The sequence below is a fragment of the Ochotona princeps genome, chromosome 11 (assembly GCF_030435755.1).
Source record: "Ochotona princeps isolate mOchPri1 chromosome 11, mOchPri1.hap1, whole genome shotgun sequence".
In the NCBI taxonomy this organism is placed as follows: Eukaryota; Metazoa; Chordata; class Mammalia; order Lagomorpha; family Ochotonidae; genus Ochotona; species Ochotona princeps.
The window spans coordinates 21041118-21058290 of NC_080842.1; the positions used below are offsets into that span (position 1 = coordinate 21041118).

At 36.3% G+C, this 17173-nt stretch overlaps 1 pseudogene; it reads right to left on the reverse strand.

Annotated features, from left to right (window-relative positions):
• Positions 1-203: 203 nt before the first annotated feature.
• Positions 204-16924, reverse strand: LOC118760007 (transcription factor BTF3-like; annotated as a pseudogene).
• Positions 16925-17173: the final 249 nt, after the last annotated feature.

Below are 17173 nucleotides of genomic sequence, written 5' to 3' on the forward strand. Positions count from 1 at the left end.
TTATTTAGTCTCCAAGAGTGAATTTTTTATAAACAAAATCTGAAAAGTGATGCGCTGTCCAAGGGCCTTGTGCTTAGAAAAAATAGTGGATGTCTAGATTTTATCAGATCATAAACAAAGCCATTTTAAAAAGCAGTCATAATATAAAATACCAGCTCCCAGCAACTTCCTGAAGTTTGAATTTGTTCAGAACTTGACTTTGTTCAGTTTGCCTCCTTCTTAGAAGCCTCATAAAAATTCTGCACAAAATCTCTAACTTCTTCATCATCATCCTCTCCAGTAGCAGTGGTGCTTTTCTATCCATAGGTTAGCCTCTTCAAAATAGTTGGGCTTACTGCACCAAGCTGGTTTAAGATGCTGCAGAGTATCTCTCTCAGTGACTTTGTCTCACTATGGCCTGCAATGGCTAAAGTGTTTGTTGCCTGAGAAGCCTGAATTTAGGGTTGGTCACATGATTCACTGTTCTTTGGTTTGTAAACATATTCACCTTTTCAATACCAGAGCCATTGTTTACGTTTAGTTTTTCGAAGGAGAACTTAAGATTGTTTGTTTACTCATTATCTGCTCTTACTGATCTGTGACCTGTCTTTTTTCTGCAAGCAGTTCCGTTCCCACCAGTACACACTTGTGCCTGCAGTTTGATGAGTCTTTCTGATTAGTGATAGTTTTTTCATCTTGCCTAAGCAAAAATGGAGTCACAGCACACACTCACAGGAAGGCAAGATGGCAACTAGAGAGGGACAGGAAGCTATGTTCATATATATCACTCCATGATTTCTTGCCGTGTCAAGTGTGCATAGCCATGGAGTCCATTCGTCTTTCCATTTATCATATTATTTGTGACAGCATGCTAACAAAAAATGTGACCAACTGAGTGGTCATTTAAGACAACAGTTTACAGATAACATCCTGAGTGGTTGGGGGTCGCTGCCTTAAACGCGAGACATGTAGAATGAATCTATATCCAATAGCTGGAAAAGTGTCTCTACAGGAGAAATATTTGGATCTAACAACCAAGTATGTAAGCAAGTCGTGCTCATTCTCTGTCACTCCAATAACTTGTAGAGTTTATATTTTCCTTCAAACAAACTTACTTGTTGATAGTACAAAGTGCTTAGTTTCCCAAAGAGTTGATCCTGCATTAGGAAACAGAGTTTTGCTGACCCGCACACTAAACAACCAATTTTTCATTTTGTGTTTCTTATTCCAGTACGCCAAATGGAGAAGAAGCAAGCTCCCATACTAGAAGCATTAACTGCATTCTGATAACCCTGAAAAGCAAGTGTTGCTACCACATGAAGAAAGAGTAGAGCTAAAATTAGAGAATTCTCTGGGTTATTTCTTGACAGTTTTATTCTCAATCATAAAAATTCATATTTGATTGATTGATGCAACTTGAACTGAGAAGCACTCATTAAATATGAGCTCTTGTAGTTTTTGAATGAAGAGTGCTGTCATTCAGCCTGACTAGCAGCTGGAAGTCACCACAGAGCCAGCTGAGTGAAAGGGGGATTGGGAAGTAATAGTACAAACCCTTTATTATTTTGAGACCAACTGAAGCCAATACTATATTTTACAAGCCTCTTATTCTGAATGATTTGTAGAATTTGAAGCTGGCTTTCTTTTTGAAGACTCTCTAGATTGCAATTAATGTAGGATGCTAGCATATCCTATTAGTGCACGTGATGAGCCATGTTTGCAAATCATCCATACCCTGTCCTGCATTCCGTTGGTGTAAAGTTTTGCTAACTTTAATATGGCAACCATTTGCTAACCTTCAACCTGATAGCATTTTGTGGCAACTATGTGCATTCCGTTGGTGTAAAGTTTTGCTGACTTTAATATAGCAACCATTTGCTAACCTTCAACCTGATAGCACTTTGTGGCAACTATGGTAGATGTCTTGAGCTATTTCATGGCAGCATGTAGGACAAGTGTAGGACTCTGAAACTTTAAAAGTGACTGAACTGTAAAATTTTATTCTTTTATTGATATCATAATATCCACATGGAGGCGTTTCAACAATGATCTCAGAAAAGACACGTGATTTGGAGCTTCCATATTCTGTAAGAACATTGATTATTGGTGGATATAATTTTTTAATGTTAGTGAAGTCATAATAAGGAATATTTAATCCTGACAGGAGTCCCTGTAATCTTGTGTATAAAATACTTGAGGGTTGGGCCCGGTGGCATGGCCTAGCGGCTAAAGTCCTCGCCCTGAAGGCACCGGGATCCCATATGGGCGCCGGTTCTAATCCCTGCAGCTCCACTTCCCATCCAGCTCCCTGCTTGTGGCCTGGGAAAGCAGTTGAGGACGGCCCAAAGCCTTAGGTTCCTGTACCCTTGTGGGAGACCTGGAGGAGGTTCCAGGTTCCTGGCTTCGGATCGGCGCAGCACCAGCCGTTGCAGTCACTTAGGGAGTGAATCATCGGATGGAAGATCTTCCTCTCTGTCTCTCCTCCTCTATATATATATCTGCCTTTCAAAAAAAAAATAATAGTAATAAAAAAATACTTGAGGGTTTATTCTAAATTCAAAATGAATTAGTCTTTGAGAAAATTTACCTCTTCTCCTTTTCCTATTAGCCTCCAAATGCTTCAGAGGATGAAATTGTAGATTTATTCATTAATATAAAGTGAGGACCATAGAATGTGCAATTCAAGTATTGTTTAAGGAGAAATCATGTTGGAGGTTTGTTGGAGATGTTAGCGGATGCTTAGAGTTGAGCTGTTTATTAAGTCTGAAAGCAGTGGGTACGTGCTACTCCTTAATCTCCAAAACATGTTTCAGGGAGGCACAAAGCTCTGAGCACTAATAAATCAGAATGCATGCCACATTTTTATGATAAAGTTAGTGGAATCAGTGAGGTAAGGCTCTTTTTGCCCCTTCGCAATAAAGATGTGTGTGTATGAGTGTGGAGGGGGCAGGTGGAGAGAATATAAGTTGAGACAGTTGTAACAATAGTTTCAGTGTCAGTTTTAGGACTGGGAACCACATTCATGATAAGTGAAAAGATAATGTAATGAAGCCAAAAGAGACCCAACACAGCCACCTGAAATAGAGCTGTTAGCTGGATGGATGGGAATCCCATGAGTTTCTGGGCATTTCTCAGGATGATACACACATATGTAAGGAGGAGAGCAATTATCATCCTTTAGGGAATAAAGGGAAAAGTGTCCTAGATTAAAGTTACTGCATGTGAAACAGTGGAGACTCATCCAAAAAAACCTCATCATGTGCTCCTGGAAAATACATGCTAATACCAGGAACTCTGAGAGAACTCAACAGTGAGTAGCTCTTTGTATAGAATATATAATTATAAAAACTTACTGTTAACAAAATAGGTTCAGTTAGAAAGAGAGAAACCAACAGTGTAAATTCCCAGGGCAGGGGAGAGAAAAGTCAGAAACAGAAATGATACTTCAGAAACTGCTTGCCTGGGTCATATTAAAACGATACATAAGTAACATAGAAGAAAAACAGCTTTGGCAACAGTGACAAGTTTAATAGCAATGACAATTAAAAAGCTGGAAACTATAGTATACACAAATTCAGAATGCATTCAAAAGAGAAATTGTCATCCTATCTATATTTTTGGCGTGTAACAATATGTTGCAAAATTGAAGTCACTCTTCTGGATTTCTTTAATGCAGAAATTGTGGAATCTATCACTGGACCAAGATAATAATGCTTTTCATTCATTATTTCCTGAAAAGAAAAAGAAATGCATGCTTTACTTGCACCAGGCATTGGAAGCAAGCAAAAGATTACCAAGCATAGTAATTGGAATTTCCTAATGACAAGATAATAGATGTCCAGAAAATTGTTGATTGCTTGGCATACAACTGTTCCGTGGCCAAGTAACAACTCAGGGCTTGCTGCCAAATTAGTAGCAAAAAATTGGGATGATTCATTTCCACCCTCCACCTGCACATTTCTGTATATTCCCTTTTTGAAAGAGACATAATTAGAAGTTGTGCATGAAACTACATCATTCTAAGCTTTTGTAATAACAACAACTAATCCAACATTGTTTAAAACACCAAAATAAGATAATAAAATTTCACAGGAATTGATGTTGCAAGGTTTAACCTGTTAAAGTCATAGCTTAGCATTACAGTTATCAGATGTCTATTGAATATTCTAATTTTTAATATCCCTAATTCCCTAATGTAAAATATTCCCACAGACATTTTTCATTATCCTTGCATATTTTTCTTTGATAAATATTGCTTGCTCTTCTTTTAAATTTCTGGTTTGCAAGTTTAAGATGTATAGAAACGTTTATGGAATATTTTTTACATATTTTAGCTTTGACTTGAACAAAGAGTCTCAAAGTATTCCACAGCTAGTTAAGGAAACACGACAAATCTGTCAGCAGGTTGATATATTTCAGTTTAACTTCTCTATGGCTTAAAATATGTTTATCTTGGAATGAGGCTAACATCTCATAATTTTTGCTGGACTATTCTCTTTCTCTACCTCCAGGTCCAGGTGTTTATGGAAAAACTTAGCACTTTAAAATGTTGATTTGTCTGATAGTCATCTTCATTCATTTTTATGTCAATTCAGGCAGAACACTGAACACCTGGTATTTGACACATGGTGTTTTCTACCACGACTACACTATGTAGAAAAATTTATACATGCAGACAGGCATGCTCACAGGCATATGCCCATATATGCCCATTTGTGCCCACATTGGCATGTATACATTCATGTAATTTACATGCATATAAACACATATATGAAAGTAATTAGAAAAATGGATGTAACTTGGCATTAAAAGATAAGCAGGTGCTGGAGGCAAGCACTTAGAATGCCCTGCAATACTTCCCGAAGCCAGTAACAGGGAGCTGGATCAGAAGTGGAGCAGTTGGAATTCAAAGAGGCACCTATAATGGAATGCTGAAGCCATAAAGAGTGGCAGTACTTGCTGTGTCACAGTGCTAGCCCTAAGATAAGCGTTTTATTGCAAAAACTTTCGAAGGTTTGGAATTGTCTTTTAGAGAGTTAAACCAGTCTTCCTGTGATGCTGGTTGGAGTCCTGGCTACTCTGCTTCAACCCAGCTCCCTGTTAATGCACCTGGAAAGTCCCTGCCACTTATGTAGGAAACATGGAAGTTGTTCCTGGTCTGCTGCCTGTGACCTGCTCCAGTCCTTGCTGTTGTCCGGGCTTAGGGAGTGGTTCTGGGGATGAGAGGCATCTATCTTCTTTGTCTCTCATTTTCTCTTAGTCACTCTGCATTTGAGTACATAAATAAACATTTTTTTTAAAGATGTATTTTATTTTTATTACAAAGTCAGATATACTGAGAAGAGGAGAGATAGAGAGGAAGTGGAGCTGCCGGGACCAGAACCAGCAGCCATATGGGATCAAGGCGAGGACCTTAGCCACTAGGCCACGCCGCCGAGCCCTACATAAATAAACATTTAAATGGCAACCTTAAATATTAAATTTAAACAAATACTTAAATGTTAAATTTCATGCATACCAGGGTGTCGTCAAAAGTTCATGGAAATATATTTAGTTGTTGATTCTGCTTTATGGCTTTTCATTTAAAGGGATGTATAGTAACTTTGTAATAGAGACGATCATACCAGATCTGAAGATACAAGGCAGTATGCATCTCTACTTCCAGATCAAAGATGGACTTCCAATGAAACTGGTAAATATGTCTTGACAATAGGATGTTGGACGCCCTGCCATTGCCCATACTTACAGTATTTGGATACACTTAAATAACAGAATGAAGGACTTATGACTGTTTATAAAGGACTATACAGTTGTAATGATATAGAGGAAATTAATGAGGGCAGGTTAGGGAAGGAGTAAGGGAAATCCCAGAGCCTATGGAAATGAATCATCAAATAATAAAATAAATTTTAAAATATTTTTTTCTTTTTTTCTTTTTTTTATTTATTATTTTTAATTCATTAATTACATTGTATTATGTGACACATTTTTCAGATGTCCCCAAATGTCTGAAGCTGAATGTGTTACATGGTGCTAATTGTATGGACTCTAGAGTTGGAATGTGAGAGTCACATTCCTTGTTATACATTTTGCAAGTTTATTGGCTTTTTCATCTCTAAAACAGAGTTCTGTGACTGTAAAATAGGGAAAACAACCAATCCTTATGTTAAAAGATAATCTGTGTAAAGAAAGTATTGGTTTAGTCTCTGGTATTTAGTTAATGTTCAATGAATGGTACCAATTGCTACATTAGAGAAGTGCCTGGAAACTACCCATGAATCCAAATGTTAAGGAAAAAGGTCAAACCAGGCGTGAAATGTTATAATTCAGATAGGTGAGTGACAGTCATCGTGGCAGATACAGTGTTCCTAATTCTTGTAATAGAGTATCTTCAGCAGAGATCTCACATGTCAATCAGGTGAAGGGTGCTGCATCCTATTGTTTTCCAGACTACCAAATTTGGTCCAGGGATCTATCATAAGAGAGATCACACTTTGTGGCAATACTATTTAATTAAGAGAATAGTATATGGCACAGATGTGGCTGCTCATTTTCAAAGACATAACGTTTATATTCTGCATATCAGAGAGTATCTTTTCCTTTGCTATCAAAACCTTAAGGACAGGCCCTGGTGGCTAACTCCTTGCCTTATCTGTCAGGATCCCATATGGGCACTGGTTCATATCCCTGCTGCTCCACTTCCTTTCTAGCTCTCTGCTTGTGGCCTGGGAAAACACTAGAGCATGACTTAAGGCCTTAGGGTACTGTACCTGGAAGAAGCTCCAGGCTCCTGGCCTCAGATCAGATCAGCTCTGGCTGCTGTGGCCACTTGGAGAGTGAACCAGTGGATGGAAGATCCTTCTCTCTATGTCTGCTTCTCTCTGTACATCTGCCTTTCTAATAAAAAAATAAAATAAATATTTAAAAATTCCTTAAGTATGTATTAAACAGCAAGTTTTCCAATAGATGTGTATGATACATTTAAAAATGCCAAGAGATAAATGGTGGGATGGCAGAAGATGGCACCATCTGTGGAGTTGGTGGAACTCCTGCATCCGATTGTCTAGAGGTCACACAGTACCCTGGACTCTGCAAGTTTGTGAATCAATGTATTGTTATAGTCCCTCTAATTTGTAAGAATAAAATTCCTTGCATTTACAATCAAAATATTTTCACATGTTTGCTAACATGCAGAATGTGGTCATAGATAAATCTAGCATTCGAACTGAAAGATAGATTTTTCACAGTTTGGCATTAGTTCTTGGTATTAAAATCAGGGTAATTTATTCTTTTTTTATTGTAAAATAAAGATATCAATCACTACTTACATCATAAATTTTAGGAAATTCAAAACAATGATATTTGGTAGTTACCGTTCTCAACGGAGGACAAATTTCAAGCCCACCATGGAAGCCTGAGATTGTAGACTGCACTGAATTTATACATGTTAACTTTTCTTCCTATATATACACATACCTGATGATGTTTAATTTGTTAAAAAGGCAGATTTGAAGATTAACAGTAACAGAAGTAATAAAATAGAACAATTGAAACAATATATTATAGTTAAATTCATTTTAAATTTACTGTTTATTTCTAGAATTTTCTGTTTTAATGTTTTTAGGCAACAATTAACTACAGAAAAATGAAACCATGGAAAGCAACTTGTAGAAAAGGAGGGAATATTGTATATGAAGAATATAAAGTTTGTAGTTAAAAATAGGTACCTGGGGTAGCTAAAGTTTATTGTTTATAATAACAAGAAATTTGTGGAGGCTTCAGAAAAGAATATTTAATGCAAATCACCATGATTTTTATATGTCTCTAAGTCATAAATAGCTACCTGATTTTACATTTGAACATTATAAACATATTAATCATCATATCAGTGAATAGAATAAAATATGTAAAATATTTCAGTTTTTTACAAATAAAAATTTTTAATTCAGCTATAATTTCAAAGTTGTGCATTGCATAATGAGTAATCACGGTCTTTAAAACAGAATACAGGCTCTTCTTGTGATTTGTCATTTTTTTACCTACTTTTCATAAAGATTTATTTGCTTTTATTGGAAAGCTAGTTTTACAGAGAGAAGGAGAAATAGAGAGAAAGAGCTTCCATTTGCTGGTTCACTGCACAAATGGCCTCAACACCTGGGGCTGAGCCAGCCCAAAGCCAGGAACCAAGAGCTTCTTCCAGGTTTCCCACATGGATTCGGGATTTATTGCCTTGGGCCATCCTCCACTGCTTTCCCAGGGCATAGTCAGGGAGGTGGATGGGATGTAGAGCAGCCGGGACACAAACCGGCACCTATAAGGGATGCAAACGCTTGCAGGCTGATGATTAACCTATTGAGCCATTGTGCCAGCCCTACCTACTTCTAAATATATATATATATATATATATATATATATATATATATATATATATATATATATATATATATATATATATAGTTTCTCATATAGATACTGAAGGGACTAAAATTAACATGTTCTGCATTTAATAACTCTTTTATAGTTTGATTTAGTCTTCTAGAAAAATCTTAAATATATGCAAGTATATATATAAGCAAGATTTTCATTTAAAATTCAAAATCCAATATAGGTGTAGGGTGATGAGGTGATTAGCAATGATGTCACAGTTTGTCCTGTTGCAGTTACTCTGTCTAGTTTTCTCCCTGGCATGAGAGCCTTGCTTTGGAATCAGAACTGTCTGTGCCACATCCACTGACCTGTAAAATGAGCAACCGCAGTACCTGTCTGAGTCTAGTGATCCGAAGCATAAATAGCATCAAAGCTGAAATAGTGACTGGTGAGTTTGTCATTCACTAAAATGAATCCACTTTGTTCTGAGGCAGACTTGAGACACTGCTATAACAGTTATGTCCCGAGTGTCATAAAGGCTGGAGCTGTCCCCGTTCCAGTCTCATTTTTTAAGTGTTCTCAGATAATGTGTTTAATTTGGTGAAGATAAAAAACAAAAGTTTTATTTTAGATCTTACTATTTTCTCAGAGAAGCTCATAACAGTTCAAGCAATGCATGCTGAGAATTTGCACAATTGGATAAAATGTAATGTGACTTTAGATCTTGCCTGTAAGAGGAAGATATTGTGGAGATTCATTTTTCCCCCCCACAATGGTATCCAGCTGTGCACTGTGTCAGACAGACTGAAGGGGCTGAGCATGTTTTATCACAGCAGCCACAAAATTGCATCAGGATTCCAAACTAACATTATCATCTAAGTTCAAGAATTAAAGTTTGAATTCCAGCTACTTACACAAATCTTGAGAGCGTTTCTGTGAAGGAAGGAGGAAGGTTTGGCATCTTAAGAGACATATTCAAGAAGGAGTTCAACAGGCACATCCACAATTACCACATAGCCTGTAGCCATCCTGCTTTAACATTTTTTTCTTCCAAATCCAAAATTGAAATAATTGAAATAAATGTAGATACAAGGGATTCTGTTATCTGCTGGATGAATAAATATTTTTTGCAGTTACTTCAATTGTGTTCTTAGAAAATTAGCTATAATTTTTTGTACATATGAATTGTCAGTTGTCAAACAATGATTACAGTAATCAATATTTCCTAGTGAGAATATTCTGACCATTGTTCCATCTTTGTTTTTTCTGCTAACTTCTGGTTAGTTAGTGAAGTTGATAATCCTACAGCATAAATCCACAAGAAGCAGAAGATTGAGAAGCCATCACCCTAAGGCATGTTGTGTACTATAGCTAACTATTCTGGAAATGTTTTGATTTCCAAGTTATGGCCAGTAGAAATTTCATCCTTTTAAAATGACTTTATTTTATTTATTTGAAAGACAAAGTTATTGATATAAAGGGAGAGATGGAGAGAAAGAGATCTTTCATCTGCTGTTTCACAACAATCAGGGTTGGACAAAGCATAAATCAGGGGATGGGTGCCTTTCCTGGGTCTCCCACATGGATACAAGAGCCCAAGTACCTGGGGCATATGGCTGCTTTCCTAGCTGCATTAGCAGGGAGCTGGATTAGAAGTGGAGCAGCTGGGCTTCAGCTTCCACACATAAGGTGCTGGCCTTGCAGATGAGGCTTAATTCATTAAGTCACAAAATGCAAACTAGTTTTATATTTCGTGATTTTTTTTAATTTCTGAAAAGAAGAGTAGTCTGCCAGGTGTAGAGTGTTCTGACATCATAGAGACATAGGTGATAACAGTGCATATCTGCCTAATCTGTACCATGGAAGTTCTATGAGACTGACATTGACTTCTGTCATAAAGTAAGAGCTAACTCAAGTCGGGTAAAATTTGGCATTTTGATTCACTCTGCTTATGCTGAGACATCTGCACCATGAAAGAAGCATTGAATGAGATAAGAATGGGTCCAAGAATCTGGGGCAGACATACTATTTTGGAACTTTCTGGTAAATAGTGTAATGCTTCTCTTTACAAAAAAAAAAAAAAAAACCCTTATTATATTATCACTTCAGGAATCATCACAGTTTTTTATTTCCTTTATGCTTATAAACTAAACTTCATTTCTTAGTATACATACATTCACCATGTGCTTAAATGGAAAAAGAGTATCAAAGACCTTTTCCTTCTTCCTTTTTCAATTAATTCTGGAATGTGGGTATATAAAGTGGAAAGCTGAAATAATGATATAGTGTCTACTCAGCATCTACAATACTGCAGATTGTTAAGTTGTATATTTTACAGAAACAATCTTCCTTAATCTTTATAATGAAAATGGCACCATTATACACATTTTGAAGATAATAGGTGAAGTGACCAATTCAAGAACACATTACTAATTGCTTGTGCACTTCATATTTAAGTCTTGTCTCTTGTGATCTCATGGCTGTGACTTTGGAGACTTCCATTTCTCTATTACTAGTAGATTCCAAATAGACTCTCAGAATCCTTAGGAGAACCTAAAGATGTGGATTAGTCAGAGACTGTGTTCTCTTAGAGAATGATCTTGCACACAATGGTTGTGTGACCTATCTTTGACAAATCTTGAAGCCAAGAAATTAAAAAAATAAAAACAGGTGCATGATAACATCATAAAAATGACATCATTTGTAAGGCTGAAAAACATTTGTGTGAAATGTGCATAATCTTTGAAGTTGATTTTCTGTAAACTTCTTGAAATTCCCGAGTGTATGTTTTTGTTTATTTATGTGAGTGCATGTCAGTAGGTGTGTGGGTATAATCTTTGATACTTCAATGCCTCTTGGGTTAATAAATTTAGAATGTAGTGCTACTTCCAAAAACTTCATAGCATATGTTTACACCAGAGGTAAAATAATACCTGACGAGCAGCAGCAGCAGCTTTGTGAAAATATATATATATAAAGCCATTTGGAAGCTGGAGAATTATTTTCCTCATATGAAACATTTTACTTGTTAATGGAGAACATGTGATTCATTGCACTTCATAGACCTTGTGGCGTTTTGTGTTAGACAAATAAGTTTAGACTCAATTTGATGGAAGGAAAGTTACCTGTAAAGAAGCTACTTATGATCATGTGTTACGGATACCATAAGAAACTATAATTTGTCAACCTCAGTAAGAATTAAGAACCTAAGCTTTTAATTTTCAAACATGATAGGATTTAAATTGCATGGTATTTAGAAATATGGTTGATCAAACTAATGGGGAAATATGATTCAAACATCAACTTCTGCTTTGTATTTTTCATTTTGGCTTCGCTTAAAATTGGTTCGTGTTTTGAATTTTATACTGTACTTTTGAAAAGTGTGAGTAAGCATACATTGTTCTATTTATAGATCACTCCATATTTATTAAGTCCACACATGTGTGTTTGACCCCCCCACCATAGATTTGGTGTTAAGCTGATGCTGTCCATGTTAAGAGTTCTCTGAAGTGTGTAATTCTTATTACTACAGCTGAAAGGAGACATTTGCTTTCTCATAAAAACCTGTTTTCATTTCTAAAAATAGTAATTGCTACATTGCTGTTCCAATTATTGACAATATGCTCAAGGTGCTTTTGTTGTCAGATGAACTCAGATTGTCTGCAAAGAGTTTCTTTCATGATAATATTTTATAATCTGTCCAAAGTCATTATAATTGCATTAAGGGAATTATATAGACACTTTATGAAAATTTTGACTGTTTTGTCTTTCAAAAATATATTTATATTAATTTAAACTTATCAATTTCTTACGAGTGAATATTTGGCCTGACAGTTAAGAAACATCTGTGGGGATGCAGATTGGAATGGTGAATTAAGCCAGTATACCATATCAGACTGCTTGGTTGAAGTCCGTGATACTCAACTTCTTCTTCTTCTTTTTTTTTTTTAAGATTTCTTTATTTTGATTGGAAAGGCAGATCATATTTATGAAGAGCAGGAGAGACAGAGATAAAGATCTTCCATTTGTTGGTTCACTCTCTAAGTGGTCACAACGGCTGAGCTGAGCCAGCTGAAGTTAGGATCCACGAGCTACTTCTGGGTCTCCCATGCAGGTGCAGGGTCCTAAGGCCTTGGGCCACCATCTAATGCTTTCCCAGAGTGCAGTCAAGAAGCTGGAAGGAAAGTGGAGGAGCTGAACAGGAACCAACACCCATATGGGCTCTGGGTTATTTGCGAGATGAGGTTTAGCCATTGAGCTATCGCTCCGGGCTCATGGACACTCAGTGTTTGATTCAGCTTCTTGCTCATGCACCTGATAACAGCAGGTGATAGCTCAAGTACATTGAGTTCCCGGTGCCTATGTAGAAGAACCAGACTAAGTTGCAACTTCTAACATTGGCCTGGCCCCATGTTGGGTGTTGCAGACATTTGCAGAGTGACTCAGGAAATGGAAGACTCTCTCTTCCTCTCTCTTTCTCAGTGTTTGTGTTCATGAACATCTTCTCTTTCTACCCTGAGTGTGCATATACATCTGTGCACACACACACATGTGCATGCACATACATTATTTTAGAAGGAGGCAGACTTCCCATTGGAGTGCTTATGCTCAAGTCCTAGCTTTTTACCAATTCAAGTTTCTTGCTAATGCCTGGCCCAGGTATGTGTTGTTGCAGGCGTTTGGGTTTGAAACAGTGAGTGAGAACCCTAGAATCCTTTATGGCTCTGTTATTCTGTCTCTGTCTCTCAAAAAAGAATAAATAAATAATTTATTTTTAATCTACATTTTAAAGCCCATACAATGTTTTAGTTAAAAAAAAGAAAACACATACTTGATTTGCTTTCTCTATCCTGCTTGCAAATCTGTTATGGATCAAAATTCTTATAGGTAGGGATTCCAATTTCTTTTTTAATGTTCTCTTGTATTTTGAAAACTGCTTTACCTGCATCAATTCTTCTGACCTTTATTCAAGTGTAGTTTGAGGTCACTAATACACAGTTTGGACTTGATATTCACTTTGGATTGTTTATGGTGTGTTACCAAAACCAGAAAGCTCATATGCCTCATTACTTTAGAAAAATGGATTTAACACAAGCTCAAATGAGCTTTAGGATAGCTATTTCAGTTTTGTTTCATAAACAAAATCAAAGACAGCTTGCTTTGTTTATGTATACTTCCACGAAAGAAATATGTACTGATATTTATTTCACAAGTTTGAAATTGTTATTATAAGCTTTATATTTTTAATTTGAATAATTTAAACTGCATACTGGATTGACCTGTCAGTATACAAAACATAATCCTTATCCGTGATACCTTTGGTTTATTCTCAAGGATTGAGAACTCTAGCAGTTGCTTAATTTATAGACTTGTGGGCCATAATGATATATTGTGATTTTTCTGTGAGATTGAATAAAATAGTTTTACTAATTTTCTGTAGCAAAGTACAAGGTTCCTTATAGCTGTAGATTGTCCAGGAAATCTTTAGGTAATTGTGTAGAAGACATTAGCAGTTGACTAAACCAGTGAATTTTGCAGGTTTGTTGTGGTAATCCTTGCTAATCCTTTGATTTGTAAGTTAAATGGAGTGCAAAGGGTGCAGGGACACTCAGATCAAATCCTTCCTTTTTATCTAGCAGCTGTGCACTGCTGAATCTGTATTATCATCTGTTTCTTGATTTATTAAGTAGCGGTGAAAATCCTTACAAAAGTATTTGCACTTAATAGACCTCTGAACTGACAGTACTGTAATACTTTATGTACAAACTTGTATTAATTCCCTGCTTGTCTAAATTAAAACCCTGAGCAGGAAAATTCTAATTCAAGTGGAATTATGAAGGAAGAAATAAAAGAAACTTCTTGTCTTTGTTTTCTTGTGGATAGAAAAGAAAGTGAAAGGACCAGGGCTTTTAGGTACACTACCTCAAAATCTGAGATTGCAGAAAACAAATGGTCATTGAAGGCATTGGTGTTTTGATGCAGTTAGGAAACTCAAAGTTATGTGGGTGTTATGTATCAGATCTTTTCTTTCTTCAGAGGTCAGCGATAGGGAACAATAATCACCTCACAACTTACCCCAGGAACAATTCAAAGCCAACTTAGAGTTAGATGCCATGTTGGTCTTCATTACACAACTTTGATTTTTGTCTTTTAAAACATCCCTAAAGGAGCTGAAAATAGATCTACTGTGACCAAGGCTTCCTATTCTTGCAACTTTACCCAAATGAAATGAGATCAGCATATGAAAGAGTTACTTGTACCCACATTTTTATTACAATTGCTCAATTCAAAATAGTTAATATATAGAATTAAACCATATGTCATCACTGATGACTGGATAAAATGAAATCCTATATTTTGCAACAAAATGGATGCAAATGGAAACATGATGCTTAGATGAAACAGACAAGTCTCAAAAAACACAAACATGTTTTCTCAGCTATGTGACAGTTAATTGAGCATATAAAAAAACATAGAAATGAAATGGTCCCTTTGAAATATGACTGTCCTTTTTAGTCCATGTTTCTATGCCTATGGAATTGCAGGTTTCCTACTTTTTACTTGTTGAATATTATGATTCTTGGTGAATCAATAATGTGAATATTGAGTTAATTAAAATTATGTCTTTGCAAAAACTGATGAAGAAATGGTAGAGAGAGTTATTATTAGGAAGGAGCAAGGCAGTGAAGCAAGTGTGTTGTCTTCTTGGAGCTATATCTATGGAATACATAAAATCTGTTCTGTTTATATTAATACAAATAAACATAATTTCAATCCAGTTTTTAGTGTATGTTTACAAAAACCACTGAATGATTATCTTTGCTATGAGTCTACTTAAAATAGAAATATTTAATTGAAATTTAGCTCAGAGTGGTGCTGTTAGCCTTATTACTGCTAATTCAAGCACTCTGGATTTACCTCATCTAAATGTGAGAGTCAAATATTTCTTTATCCCTGTAAGTGACAGAAAGAAAAACACACAGTCTGCATCATGAGCAAGGTGTGGTCTGGGGAGACTGTACACTCATAGGCGCCAACACTGAGATGATTTCTGGAACGAGCCTCTCTGATACCAAAACACTTCTTAGGGAATGAGTTTCTGTTGTTCTAAGAGAGAACAAATGCCTCAGTTCTTTCTAAGGAGTTTAGAACAAATCATTTTTTTTTGGTTCAGGAACAACCCTCTTCCTAGATCCAAAGAAGAAAATGGTGTTGCACACCAAGGTCAAAAATGAAGAATGTTGGAAATAAAAGTGTGAATTTGTGTGGATAAGTTGCAGGTATTTATGCTTCACTGCAAATGTAACTGAATCTTTCTTATCTACAAGAGGGTTCTGGCAAGAGCTACATTTCTGAATGAATATGTCAGAAATGCCAAAAGCATAGGGTTTTTCAGAGTGTGATAGTTCATTTTTTAGACATCTGGGTGGCTTACACAAAACACAGAGAGCTGTTGCTTTGCAAAAATTAGGAAATACTCCAATACAGATTTAGTATTGGATTCATACTCTGTATACTCCATTTTTGTTTGCCAATAGCAACTTTGTTTTTCTTGTTGCTTATGTTAGAGGACAAAGAAGGCTCATGTTTGTTGTGCAGTCACACGTTTTTGAAAGCTGCCCTTAGAAAACAAACCAGAAAACCACATATATTATTCAGCATGTTTCCAACTGTGTAAGATATTAGTGTTTTGAAACGTCGACTTTTCATATATAAACAAACACGTCTCATTCATCGCACAGGTGACAACTAATATCTTTTTTGTAAGTGATTCCATCAAGTAGTGAAGCAACAGACAAAACTTTGGCCTCTAATTTACTGTTCTGCAATAAGCTGCTATTTCTTGGTATACAAGCTTTCTAACTGAAATTCTGGAACACTTATTTTTCTTAGGCATTGTCTATAGGTGGCAGCGATCCTTCACTGTTTCAGTAATGTGACTTTAAATTCGCTGGATCCGAAATGGAAGGAGAATTTCTGAAATAAAATCAAACCTTAGGTGTCTGTTTTCAAGTAGGCTCTTCAGTGTCATAAAAATATGAACTTCAGTGGTTGAAAATGTTGTGGGGAATGCATGATTTACACAGTGGTTCATGTATCACTTGAGGAGTGGGTGGTGTGACACCTCACGTTAAGCTGCCTCCAGTGATGCTGGCGTCCCATATCACAGTGGCCTGACCTAGCTCCTCTCCTTGTGATTCAGATCCTTGTGGATGATCTTGGAAAATCAGGGAAAATGGTCCAAGTACCTGTGATCCTGCAACCAATGTTGAAAAATTCCAAGTTTCTGGCTTCAGCCTGGATCAATAACAGCCATTGTGTTCATTTGTGGAGTCAACTAGTTAATGGAACACCAATTTCTCTCTCTCCTCTCTCCGTATTCACCCTTCCTCTTCTACCATGTAAAAATATACATAAAGTGTTATAAATGCTGTATTGAATAGAGTTTAACCTCAGCCACCAGCATCAGGTATAGGACAGTCTATCCTTCCAGTCTAGGGTTGTGAAAGTCTTCTGAGTGAGAACGTCACCTCTTACTTATATAACAAAAACAAAGCAACTCACCTTCAAGCACCATGTTTCCATACCCCTGCTCTTGGAGTTCAAATGGCCAAGTAATATGTGTAAAGTGACACAAAACCTTTTCTCCCTTAAGATTGACATATACAACATAACAAGGAACTTCAAAATGTGGTAAAATGGGATAAAAAGATAAGTTTATTTTGTATTTGAAAAATTTTCAAAATGTGTGTATAGCTTTTTCACAACAAACACTTCAGACAGTTTCCAAAGTAGGAAATGTAACTGGCCAACAGACACATGGCAA